Genomic DNA, 14,145 nt, shown 5'->3' with positions numbered 1-14,145 from the left:
TAGGAAGTTAAGCCCAAAATTGCATGGGTAAAACCTCTTGGTTACGAGGTCAACATTGATGAAACTAAAGATATCATTGAAGCTCTTGTCAATGATCCATTTGGTCCTAAGGATACACATTTTGGAACATATGATGAAGAAAAATCTAGGATTGAACTTAAGATAAAGCTTCCTCAAGCGGTAACAAAGGGAAGAAGAGAATTGCAAAACTAAAATCTAGTTCAACCCTTTTTTTAAGTAGGGGAAAAGGTGAAGATGAGGAAGTAGAGGATGAAGAAATAGAGGAAGAAGAGTCATTAAAGAAGAAAGTAAAGGTAATTATTACCAAGCCAGCCAAGACATCTATTGGAGTTTTCACAAGGAGATCTTCAAGGAAGAAATCTGACAATGAAGGAGGAGATATTGTATTCAAAAAACCTTTGCCCACCTTCCAAGATAGATTAAAAGAGCTAGAAGTAGAAGTAGGCATAAAAAATTTCAAATCATTAAAATATGAGATTAGGATAGTCGAGGAACATAAGTAGATTGAAGACCTGGTGATGAACAAAATGGGTAACTGGAAATACTCACTAGACCAACTTGCTTCTCAAATTCCTAATGATTTATTGGAAAAGATAAAGCCAAGATGGGATTTTACCATGAAAACTATCAAATACATATATGGGAAAACCTTGAGGTAGCTATTACTAAGCATATTAGATGCTAAGGTAAAAGAGTCATTGAAGAAAAATGAAGAAAAATTGACTCTAAAGTTTAATACTTGTCTAGTTTTGATTAGGACATTGAGCATGTTGTAAGGAATGCAACAAACACTTGGAAGAATATTTATATTACATAAACCAAGTGATTTTCTAGTCAACATCAAAGACGATGATGAAGAAGAAGATAATGGGAAAGATGAAGAAGACAATGTTGAAGAAGTAACTCATTTTCACAATGAAGAAGATGAAGAGGATCAAGGACAAGAGGCTACCAAGGAAGAAAAGCCAAATGATGAGGAGACTGATCTAGTTAAGATTGCTGCAAAAATCATTGCCTCACTTCCTCACTCTCCAAGCAAACTAGTAATCACATAAGGTGCAGAGGCAACCCCATCAAGTTTGATAGTGATCACTAGTGCATATCCAATCATCCAATCACTCTTTTCTCCTACTCATCTTAGCACATCATTGATAGAAGTGACCTCCACTTCATCTACCAAGCTATAGATTCCTCCTTCATCTAGAGAGTTGAGTACTTCAATTTTGACTTCTCTAGTTTTGAAAACTTCAGTTTTGAGCACACCAATTTTGGATTCTTCGGGTATTTTTGTAAATATTTCTTTAGTAAGCATAGTATAATTTTTTATAGAAAGTCCTAGCATGTCTACCATTATTTCTATTTTGGGTACAAAAGCAATAAGTGTAAGGATATTTGAGCCCAAGGTTCAACCAAGCTAAAAATGTTTGAGTAAGGGTGTCATGTCCCCTTTTCAAATAATTAAAAATAATAATCTTTGCTAAGGCAGGCAAGCCCAAAAAGGTGAAGTTTCGGAAAAAGGGGATAATCTTTGGAAGCTAATGGACTAATAAATGAAAATTATTATTAAAATATGTTTCATTAACCCCTCTTGGACGTGATTTAGGATAATTTACTCTTTTAAGGAGATTGGAGGCATTTTGGGCTCATTCCAGAACTTGATTGTTGCTCATTTCTTTGTTATTCTTTAGAGGCTACCAAACCTGTGGAGAAGGAGACCCAAGAACGGGAGTTTGCAAGTTTCTAGGGAGATCCAAGAACGGGAGTTTGTAGGTTTCTAGGAAGGCTAAGGATGGGATTTTGAAGCAATTCCATGTGCATGCTCATGTAGAGTTTGCCTTTGTGCTGAACAGTGCAGATTTGTGAGTTTTCGAGTGTATATTTTGTAAGAGTTTAGTGTTTCCAGTTGAGTATTTCATATCAGTTTGGGTTGCTGCTGTATATCAGACTTTTAAATATTATAATAGATCTGAATATATGTATTGGGACATGTTTAAACTTCTGAGATAGTTTATTAGTGTTTTTGTGATGTTTCCGAGCATTTTTGTGTTGTTTTCGGGAGCCCGATGAGCATAGTTTTTGTCCTACGTTTGTGAGCTGTTGTGTAGATGCTATACAGATCTAGACATGTCATTTTTTAGGCTTTTATGCTGCTGAAATTTCTGTAAAAATTTTCATTTTCAGATTTATTAAGAATATGTGAAGTTGTGAAGTTTTTGGCACTATTTCGGACATACCCGATTTGGGGTTTATTGAGGAATTTGGTGGATCTTTGTGATATTAGTTGTTTGATTTTGAAAATATGATTAGAGGCATGAAATATCATGTAAAATCAGAAAAGAGACATTTCAATGGTATCAGAGCCATGATCTTGCCAGCCTGAGGGTTTGTAGAAGTTTGCATGTCAGTTTTGACAACTACCCAGATCTTGCATGTCAGTTTTGACAACTACCCAGATCTTGCATGTCAATTTTGAAAACTACCTAGATCTTGCATGTCATAATTTATGGTTTCATGTTGCTTCTAATTATTTGCATGTCAAAATCTATGGTTACATGCTACTTCTAATCATTTGCATGTCAGTTCTTGGTGAATTTGGTGGTTACATGTTGCTTCTAATCAGCTGCATGTCAAAATCTATGGTTGCATGCTACTTATAATCAATTGCATCTTAGTTCCTAGTGTTTGAAGAAGTTATAACCTATTGGGGTTACACTTTAATTTATCCAAAATGGAAAAGTATAGTACAGAGTCTCAGAGGACACGATCTTGGACAATTGATATCCAGAGTCAAAATAGTAGAAAGGATGGTTATTTAGACATTCGAGATAGACTAAAGAAAATAAGCCATGACATGTTTGAATAGTTGGTTGACCACCACCGTATAATGAATGACATGTTTTTCAACCCAACTAAGGTGGATAAGTTGACTGGATTTCTATTTGGTAGATTTTCTCACAGCGCAGATGACACAATTACCAAGAACTTGCATGAGGATTTTGAGAAACTAGCTTATAGCCAGGCAAAGGTCTCAGATTCTACTCTACCATAGGAGGTAGTGGGTTTAGATGATGATTATGAGGATGTTTTTGTGCATGATGGTGAGATACTTGGTAGAGATGAGTAGACATTGAGCATTCATGACTTTGCTAAGAAAGAGTACCAGGCACAGTTAGATGCTTCATCACATGAGGTTGAGGCAAGTAGTACTCCACATGATTTTTCTAGCTAGCTGAAGGTGAACAGAGATATTATTGTGACTTCATTATCTCATCATGATAGTATGTGGGATATGATAGAGGATCACATTCAGATGATTTAGTTATAGGGTAGACATAAGGGAGTTCAGGCAAAGTCTCCTTGTGTTGACTTACAAGCGATTAGGGAAGGAATGGGAACGATGAAGTTGAGTTATTTACATCTTCTATCAGATCGTGACCATCTTCTTAGCCTTGTTAGAGACTATTCAAATGCCTTGAGGAGGAAGGAGGAGGAAGTTGAAAGGCTTTCTCATGAGCTTGAGGACACTCGAGCTTCTTTGGTGAATACTCCATTGGCATTACAAGACTGGGAGAGACATGGGGATAAGCATGGCATGGAATTGAGTTTAGTTTCATCTTGCACTCCTAATACTTAGCTTTCTGCGAATGGTAGATCATATGTGGACATTGATAATGTTGCGAGTTCATCTTGCATTCACATCTAGGATATAGGGATAATGTCAGGCAGGTATGTGGAATTAGTTGGTATTGGTCATATTACTTAGGTGAGGATTTTGCTTGAGTTACCAGCTAATTATAATTTATGGATATGGACTAGAGATTGTTATATTGGCATTTGAGATTCAGTTGACTGGAAATCTTTAACACTTTTTGGTAGCAGTGATTGTTTGGGTGCTATCATGAATTTGATTAGCAGATTGCACGGTGTTGTCTTTTCTTGTGCCAGGAGTTTATTCAATGTTCCTATTAGTTTTTATACACCGGTGTTGGGCTTTGTTCATATATCCAGTTGACCATACTTGCTGGAATGTGTTGATGATATTTCATATTTGGTAGTGTGTACAGATGAGTCCCAAGATCATATTGGCATTGATGACATCCAAGAGGATGTAGTGGGCGGTTTTGAAGACTTAGTTTCCTTGGGTATAGAGGAGTTGGACAGCAGTGGTAATGTTTTTGATACTTTGTATGTTGATATGAGCTTTAGATTTGATTCATAGGATATGGATTGTAATACTCTAGAGACTAGTGACTTTGAGGATACTCCTTTAGATAGTGCATCAGAGGAGGTTTGTAGGAGATAGTCAAGCCAGTGCCATCATGTGTCTAATCAGTTGAGAGTTAGTGACCAAGACATTGCTATCACTTGCCAGTATTTTGATGCTGCTCGTCAGTTGTTAGTAGTTTATGGATGGGGTTCTCCTACTAGTGATGAGCAAGAAGGCAGTTATCTGTCTTTGATAGAGATCCACTCTTTATGGGAGGCTATTCAGATTTTGAGACAGAATTATATGCAGTTGGTAGCCGACAGAGATTATCTTATGGACTGGGGCAATACAACATATGATGCATTGTTGGCCAAGGAAGATGAGGTGAGTGAGCTTACTGAGCAGCTTGAGGTGACTTCTAAGATTCTTGAGAGTACACAGTTGGATTTCAAGGAGTCATAGTTTCATTTGGCTAAGGTGACCATGGAGTTAGAGTGACTACAGTCTTTACCTGATTGTATACAATCACAAGCTGTGGTGTTTGGTGATTCGAGGATGTCCATGGTCGAGATTGTCAGAGACAGTGGAGATGGGGATGCATCCATCCTTGATACTAACATTGGCATATCAGGTTCATTCCCACTAGAGTTAGGTTCAGTTGAGTTGGGTGTTGTAGAAGATTTTTGTATGCTTGACAGGGTGGTGGCCTCTAGTACTGATGGCACAGAGACTAGAGATGTATCAAAGATTATGTGTGATGTTGGTGAGTCGGCAGTTGGTATGGTTCCTGCTAGTAATACTACTCCCTTGGTGATATCTTCAGAGGTAGTAGTTAGTTCCAACATGGTTAATGATTAATTGCAGTTAGTTTCATCTGGATTACAGTCTGAACCACTAACTGAGATTGGCGCATTCTATCAGCATTACACTATGAGGTACGCTCATCAATTTACCTTTGATGACCATGTTGATGAGATGATGATACAAAGATGTACTTTGGTTCCTAGTGCTTGTCATCAGTTATGGGATAGTTTGACACCTCAGGATGAGGGTTGTGATGGGCATGACATGGCGATAGGTTCTATAGTTGACAGCTTGATAATACATGACTTAGAGCAGGAGTTTCAGAGTGATGCTTCAGCGGGTGTTGTTATTGATTCTACTCCTTTGGCTATGACATATCCTGACTTAGCTGGTGATCAGTCACAGTGGGTTGTATCACTTGTTCATGGTGAGCTGTTGACTGAGGTTGGTTTTTTTTATCAACATTATATTGCAAGGTATGTACATCAGTTAGCATTTGATCCTTGTGTTGAGGAGTTGATGGCAGGAAAATTTGGTTTGGGTTCCAATTATTGCTATTTATCTTGTGATGGCTTTTCACCATTAGGGGTGCATGGTAGTTATGGTTATGAGACAGTGGTCGGTGATCTACAGAGTTGTGTTGACTATAGGCATTGTATAGTGTGTGGATTCTCCATACTTGGTACAGTTTCATTCGGGAGCATTCACCATTGTTGCAGAGTTGGATTGTACATTCCGTATAGGCCAGTGGAATGCATTGATGATATTTACGGTGTTGGTAGTCCACTTTACTTGGGTTTTGATGTTCTAAGAGTTTGTGTCTCATGGGTTTCTGACTATGGAAGTTGTGATTTTGGAGTTTGGTGGAGCTATAATTGTCAGTTTGATTATGGATTCCTCTTGGTCATATTGCAGAGGATATTGCAGGAGCCTGTGTTAATTGGTAGTAGTATAGTTCATGACTACATTTGGGATCTAGGTGGATTGATTGGTTTATTGTTCAACCATTGCTTGAGGACAAGAAATTTTTGGGAGGGTAGGACTTGTCATGTCCCCTTTTCAAATAATTAAAAATAATAATCTTTGCTAAGGCAGGCAGGCCCAAAAAGGTGAAGTTTCAAAAAAAGGGGATAATCTTTGGAAGCTAATGGACTAATAAATGAAAATTATTATTAAAATATGTTTCATTAACCCCTCTTGGACGTGAGTTAGGATTATTTCCTCTTTTAAGGTGATTGGAGGCATTTTGGGCTCATTCCAGAACTTGATTGTTGCTCATTTCTTTGTTATTCTTTAGAGGCTGCCAAACCTGTGGAGAAGGAGACCCAAGAACGAGAGTTTGTAGGTTTCTAGGGAGACCCAAGAATGGGAGTTTTTAGGTTTTCAGAAAGGCTAAGGATGGGAGTTTGAATCCATTCCATGTTCATGCTCATGCAAAGTTTGCCTTTGTGCTGAACAGTGCAGATTTGTGAGTTTTCGGGTGTATATTTTTTAAGAGTTTGGTGTTTCCAATTGAGTATTTCATATCAGTTTGGGTTGCTGCTGTATATCAGAATTTTAAATATTATAATAGAGCTGAATATATGTATTGGGATGTGGTTAAACTTCTGAGATAGTTTATTAGTATTTTTGTGATGTTTTCGGACATTTTTGTGTTGTTTTCGGGAGACCGATGAGCATAGTTTTTGTCCTATGTTTGTGAGCTGTTGTGTAGATGCTATACAGAGCTGGAAATGTCATTTTGTAGGCCGTTATGCTGCTTAAATTTCTGTAAAAATGTTCATTTTCAGATTTATTAAGAATATGTGAAGTTGTGAAGTTTTTGGCACTATTTCAGACATACCCGATTTGGGGTCTATTGAGGAATTTGGTGGATCTTTGTGATATTAGTTGTTTGATTTTGAAAATCTGATTAGAGGCATGAAATATCATGTAAAATCAGAAAAGGGACATTTCAAAGGGAAAAAAGCTAGAGGAAGAAATTGATTTAGATGGGGAAATTGTTATCGCTAATTGAGACATTTCCAAGCTTGCCTCAGAAAAAATGTAGTTATTTGGTGAACTCCTCTAGAAGAAGGCTAAACAATAGAAACTAAGAGAGAAGAGAGATAAGGAATTTAAAATAATTGAATATGCAAAGAAAATTTTGGTAGAGGTCATAGGTATTGAGATTGACTCTTCTCAGCCAAGTTTGTATTAGCTAGCAGAAGCAGTACAAAAAATTTAATGAAGATACTAAGGGAAATGAAAGTTAGTGCAAAAATTAGAGAAGAAATTTGATAATAAAGTGCTGGAGCACATTGCTCAACAAATAGCCATTAATCAAGTAGCACTTTCTACAATTTTGGGAAATTTGGAAGCATCTTCTACAAACATGTAATCACTTTTTAGAAAGCTTTGTGATGTTTTTGAATTTACTAAAGAAATATAGGACAAATTGTTGAAAATAGATGAAGATTTGAAAGCTAGTGCCCAGTAGCTACAACTTGACCCTAGTTTAAGCTCTACACATTTTTAGAGGATATTGTCAGACATGCAAGTAGAACTACTTAGAGAAGAAGCAAGAGTTAGATACACATTGATAGATATACAAAATATGATCCTTCCCGTCATGAATGCATTGCAAAAACATATTGTACATTCAAAACTCTCATCCATGACAATAACTTCTCCATTGCAAATCATATGATAGAATTATCAGTAGAAGTCCAAATTGCACTTCACACATGCAAGATCCTACAAGACAATTGGGATAACACCTTGGTGGTCATTATCAAGGTACATTTAGATTTTCTATCTCATTTTGGTTTTACTATGTAAGTAAATAGAAGGTGAGTAAATAGAATAAATCTTTGGCATTAATGTCAAAAAGGGGAAGAGAAAAGTTACATGTATTGGAGAAAGACATATGTTATGGGGGAGGTCATGCAATAAGTTGAAAAATCAATAAGGGAGTACGATATGTATAGAGAAATATATTGTATATAGCAAGAAGATGTATAAGTATGAAGGAACCTTACCATGTATAGATATATCCCTTACAAAATCAATTTTGAAAAATCTCAAAAATAGTATACTTTACCGAGCTAGTATCACATGGTGATGAATAAAGGTATTCAAGAAACTTTTTGAATTCAATTTTGGCTAATAAGTGTTTTTGTCACTAATGCAAAAGGGGGAGATTGTTGACATGTTAGTCAAGTTTTTTATTAATGACACACACTTATTCTGATTGTATATAGCTATTGAGCTCATTGTGTAGTTCACAATGCTTGCCAAGTGTTTCAGTTGTCACCAAGTTCTATAGTTGCTACCAAGTTCTTTGGACAAAATCTCATTGGTTACCAAGTAGTCATAGTTATAGTGAAGATTAGCAATGTAAACCATGCATCTCAGTGTATGCTAAGTTTATCAGTGCAAGTCGAGTTGTTTAGTGTTTATCGAGTTCATAGAGTATGTGATGTGAGTCCAATGTTAACCAAGCTTCCCAATGTTAACCAAGTGAATTAGTTTATACTGAGCTTGAGAAGAGAATGTTTACTAAGTCATGTCATGGTAAAAAAGTGATTCAATTTATATGATGAGTTTCAAAATATCTACCGAGTCACTAGTGTAGACTGAGCTCAAGACTACTTGGAAGTGATCAATATGGATTGAGCTTCTATGTCTACTAAGTACATGACAATCCTGAGCATTGATAGTGGATGCTGACTATTAGAAGCTCACTGAGTCAGTCTTTAGAACTTGAATGTCTTCATATGGGCAAACTTTGTAATATTTTTGGTAACTTGTATTGAGGACAACTTTGTAATTTGTATAATAGGATTGGTATATATGTAATACATTGTATCATATCCAAAGTATATGTGAATAAAAATAAAATTAGAGAAAATTAGGAGTGAATTACAAAAGGCTACAATAGTATAAGGAGTAGCAAAGTCACATCTATCATAGCAAGGTGATAAGTAGTTAAAGGAATCTCATTTAGCAAACCAAGTTGCAAATCAGAGATCATCTACTATTTCATCCTAATAGGTGGATTAGTCAAATCCTTTCACAAGGTAGACCTAACAAGTCTTTTTCAAACTTCTTTACCGAGTGCATACTTAATTGTATGTTTGTAAGTCCTTTGACAAGGTGGACCTAGCAGTCCTTATTGCTCCTAATAGGGCAAATTATCAGAAGTGATCAATGTAAGCTTTAATAGGCTAACTTTATACTGTAGTACTAAAGTTATGGATACCATCCCCACCCCAGTTTTATTTTCTATTTGGAAGGTTTTTGGGTCACCAAATCTTTGTGTCATAGTGTTATGAATGCTTTCATATTTTCAGTTTCTTATGCATGTAATTAGATCTAAGTATATGTGATGAATTATATTCTAATTGGATTGATTGGATTAAGAGTTGAAATTGATGAAGTTTTAGAAGTTACTAATTCACCCCTCCCATCTTAGTAACTTAGCTTAGTCTTGAATATTTCCAACATGTACTAAAATCTTGCACTGGAACTATGAGGTATTGTTATCATCTAAAAATTTATACATGGATTCTATTGATCTCTCATATTACCACTATAATCCATTTATATGAGGGAATGAACCTCAAGTACTAGCACTATGAGATTTCATCAATTACAACTTAACCATTTATAAAAAAATGATCATGATCTCTACACTAGCAATAAGCCATTTATATAGAGTTGAGCATAATCCCTAAACTAGCACTATGGGAGTTTATTATTTCTATTAATATAGAATATATAAAAATTAGATGATCATAAATAACATTCCTAAAATTAATGTTAATTTCCATAATTAATATATGTTTACATATTCTTGGTGTATTTAATGATGCATCAATATTATATAAGAAGAGGTCTGTGTGTGTGTGTGTGTGTGTGTGTGTGTGTGTGTATCCACTATACTTGTTAGTGGTATGAGTTAATTTGTGTTCCACATTCCTTTTGATGAGAGAAAGAGCTCTCTCTCTCTCTCTCTCTCTCTCTCTGTGTGTGTGTGTGTGTGTGTGTATAGACACACACACACACACACACACACACACACACACACACACACACACACACACACATCTATGTGTTTATCCACTATATTTTTTTGTGGTATAAAGTTCATATGTGTTCCACATTCCTAAATCACTACCTTTGATGAGATAAAGACTTCTCATTTCTCATTTTTTGATGACCCTTGGATGACGAGTAGGTTTTTTTGTTGAGATCCCACCACTCCTATGCTCCCCACCATCCATTCTTTGTACTCGTCCAACTTCAATATGATCACTACTACATTTGGGCCTGAATTGTGACAAAAGACCATCACAATTGTGAGGGTCACCTATTACCTGAGTGATACAACCATGAATTGGTTCTAGTTAGGTGGGTGTTAATATTTTTCTATCATAGATTGTGATGGAAAGGGAATCTATCATAATTGTGATTGATAAAACTATTGTAGCTTGGAAGAAGGAAGGGGCAAGAGTTCATGTTGATTCCATCACAATTGCGATAGCAGATCATCATTATTATGATGTCTTAAGCTTCTACAAGGACATCATAGTTGTGATGTCCTTGTGACAACTATACTATGGAAGTGATGTTGATTCATAGAACTAGCCATCATAATTGCAACAATATTGCAAAAGTTGTGCTATACAAGTGACAGATAGCTGCCAAAACATGCTAGCAGAATCATTAAAAAAATGTTGCTTATAACACCTAATTTTGTATTTTCTTGTTTAATGTTCAATTTTACAAATGGAGTGGTGTTACCTATATCCAATAGGTAATAGGGTACAATTGCTCAAGTTGAAAGATATGCAATTAGAGGATTCCCTTTCCCCTTCAATTGGTAATATCTTAATTCTCACACAATTTGATCTTTGGACAACAATAGTTTTCTAGGTTCAATTGCATGGGAAATGGGGAGACTTCAAAGCTTCAATTTTTTTACATCTTTACAAGAATCTATTACAAGGCTCTATTCAAATGAATTTGACTTCTTGCAAAAACAAGAATTGTTACTAGTTGACAATCAATTGACTAGAATAATTCCTTCACAGTTGGGTCTTCTTAAAAATCTCCATTTTCTTTCTCTCAACTCCAATACCATTTCTGGTAATATCCCTTCATATATTGGAAATCTCTCCTACCTAGTAATATTGTATATTAGAGATACTTCCCTTAAAGGTCACATTCCACCTGAATTGGGAATGCAATCTCCCTTGGCCTCCTTTCCTCTAATTGAAAAATTCTTAACACATCATTATCAAATAGTTAAAGCTTAGTAGAATTGGCCATTTATAGAAATAGGTTGAACAGTATAAACTTGCTTGAATTGGGCAAGCTTTCTAGCCTCAAGTTTATATATCTATAGGGCAATCGACTGAAATGTACCATCCTAGTCACTATTACCAATTGTCCCCAACTAAGTGGACTTGATTTTTATTTCAATCATCTTAGTGGAGTAGTACCATTGGAGTTCAATAGGATTTTAATTCTTCAAATTCTAATCCCTTCATCTAATCATTGTCAGTGGGAGCATTGTCACAATCCCCATTCTTACAGCCATCCAAAATTGTACATGTCTTAATCAATTATAGATTGATCACAATAATTTAGATTAATACTTGATAGAGAATCTCCCCACCAATATGAGGTACCCTAATTTATCACCTAATCTCCTTACAAACCACATCCCATCCTCTCTAAGAAACCTTGAATAAGTTGCAAAGACTCTTGATGGGTAACAACTAGCTAGAAGGAAACATACCCAATGAGATTGGTGAAATAAAAATCCTTAGGAAGCTATGTGTGAGTCATAATTTTCTTTCTAGAGACATCCCTCAGACAATTGGTTTGCTTCAATATTTAACACATTTTGTGCCCAACCACAACCAATTCTCTAGCAACATCCCTATAATTTGGGGGAAATACTACAAATTGAAATTGTTGGACTTCTCCAACAATAAATTTAGTGGATGTGTCCCTCATGAAGTGGCCAGTCTTTCTATTTTTAAGATATATCTCAATTTGTTCAAAAAAATCTTTCCAAGGATCTCTACCTTGAGAAATCGAAAAGATGATTCATGTTCAAGCCATTGATGTTTTAGTTAACAAATTAGAAGGTTGTATTCCATCCACTCTAGGAAGCTATGAATGAATTGAATATCTAAAGCTTTTATCAAATGAATTGGATGGTCCAATGCCAAATTCTCTCATTGAGTTAAAGAGTCTTTTGAGCATGTATTTTTCTTCCAACAAATAGTTAGGTTTGATGCCCACCTCTCTAAAGTTCTTGAAAATACTCGAATTCTTGAATTTGTCTTTCAATAACTTGAGTGGAGAGATCCCCAAAGATTATGATCTATAATCTACTTGTTCATTAGAACTTGATAGGCTCCCAGTCTATTTTACTACTTTGTAGTTCACATTTTGTAATCTGTAATTGAGTTCTAGGTTCAAACTTAGAATATAAAGAAAAAGAATGAGTATATATTACACATTATAATCTATAACATCTAATCAATTATATAAATCTATATTTCATGTGAGAGATAATCCCCAATAAGAATAAGGTGCAAACATACTCTTCAAAGGGTACTAAGGAAATGCCTTTCGATATGTTAAACTTGTTAGGACACATTTCATGATTCCTTCCAATAACCCAACAATTCATTGTAATAAAAATGGCAAGAATAAAAGAGGTTTGGTTTTTTTCAACAAATGAATTCTCTTGACAAACATTTAGAGTTGGAGTGCATCTTAGTAGAGACATGCTAAGTAACTAGCAAGGTATGTTACTTTTCTACTAAAAAAACATGTGTGTCTAATGAGAACCCACAAAGAGTTCTAACTATATAACTCATATGTTGATCACATGAGAGGAAAAGAAAAAAGCCAAACTCCTACATGTGACCTAAGCAAACATTTCAAAGTCTCATTTCTTATATCTTTTATCAAACAAAAAATATTCCAACCATAAAAGAGTCACAATGTTGAAATAATAAAGACTAGAAAAATGAATAACAGATAACATTCTTAACTTCTCACCATATTTGGTTCTCTTGAAATCAACAAGATCTTCTCTAGACAATTTTTCATAATTATGTGGGTACATTATTTGAAAGCTAACTTGTAGGGATAAATTTTATTTCATTTCAAAGAAGCTCTTTATTAGAAAAACATATGGAAATAAAGATAATACATGTATCCTTTTTAAGGCCCCTCAACATCCAAAGTACACAAAAAAAGAGTATATTATATACTGTATACTATTAATAAAAATAATTCTCTCTCACAAACAAGAAAGCACATTAAAATTATGGTTCACTTGCTTGTGATTTAATAACTCAAATGTTGGATGAAAAATTATCAACCTCCTCTCCTTTTAGCTTCAATTGTAGCTTCATTTCTAAATGACGTATAATATTCCTTGTGCATGTTATTGAGTCACTCAGAATATAAGCTAAACTAAAGATGTAATTTATAAACTACATATAATGATACTCTTAATAAATTCAATATGAAAAAGAAAAATAATAACTTAATATCTTATCAGATTATAATAATTCTTAGTAGCACATAATATCAAGAAGGATTTCAATTGTATATGCTAAAAATCCCCTTACACCACAATCACTTGAGTCAAGATGTCTTCCATAGGTTACTATTTTGTTAGAATAGTTTGAAGGATATGCCAAAAATTGAATATCATGGAAGCAATGCCACATTCTGGATGAGATGTAACTTCCACTAAAGGTTCAATTATCATCATTGACTCATTTTAACCTAAAGAAAATTACCAAATAAAAAATAAGAAACATTATCCACCACTAACTATGAACAACTTCCTTCTTCATAAAAATTAAATAACTGGATAACTTCAAAGTTAAGGATGATCTAAACTTTGTTGTTATACCACTTGTAATTAATTTAACATAATAGTCACCCATTTTAGAAAATAAGAAAGCAATTGCCTTCACATTTTCTTCATCTTGCGCAAAGCAACTCTTAAAATGAAATGAGGAAAAATAAAAGAACCTAAAGTAGTATCAACAATTTTAAGTTATGTTAAGGCATATAAATTAGCAATTGCA

The sequence above is a fragment of the Cupressus sempervirens genome, chromosome 8 (genome assembly GCF_028749045.1).
Source record: "Cupressus sempervirens isolate cs-2001-9-10 chromosome 8, ASM2874904v1, whole genome shotgun sequence".
NCBI lineage: Eukaryota > Viridiplantae > Streptophyta > Pinopsida > Cupressales > Cupressaceae > Cupressus > Cupressus sempervirens.
The sequence above is the reverse complement of the archived record's forward strand: the minus strand, read 5'-3'. Positions refer to the sequence as shown.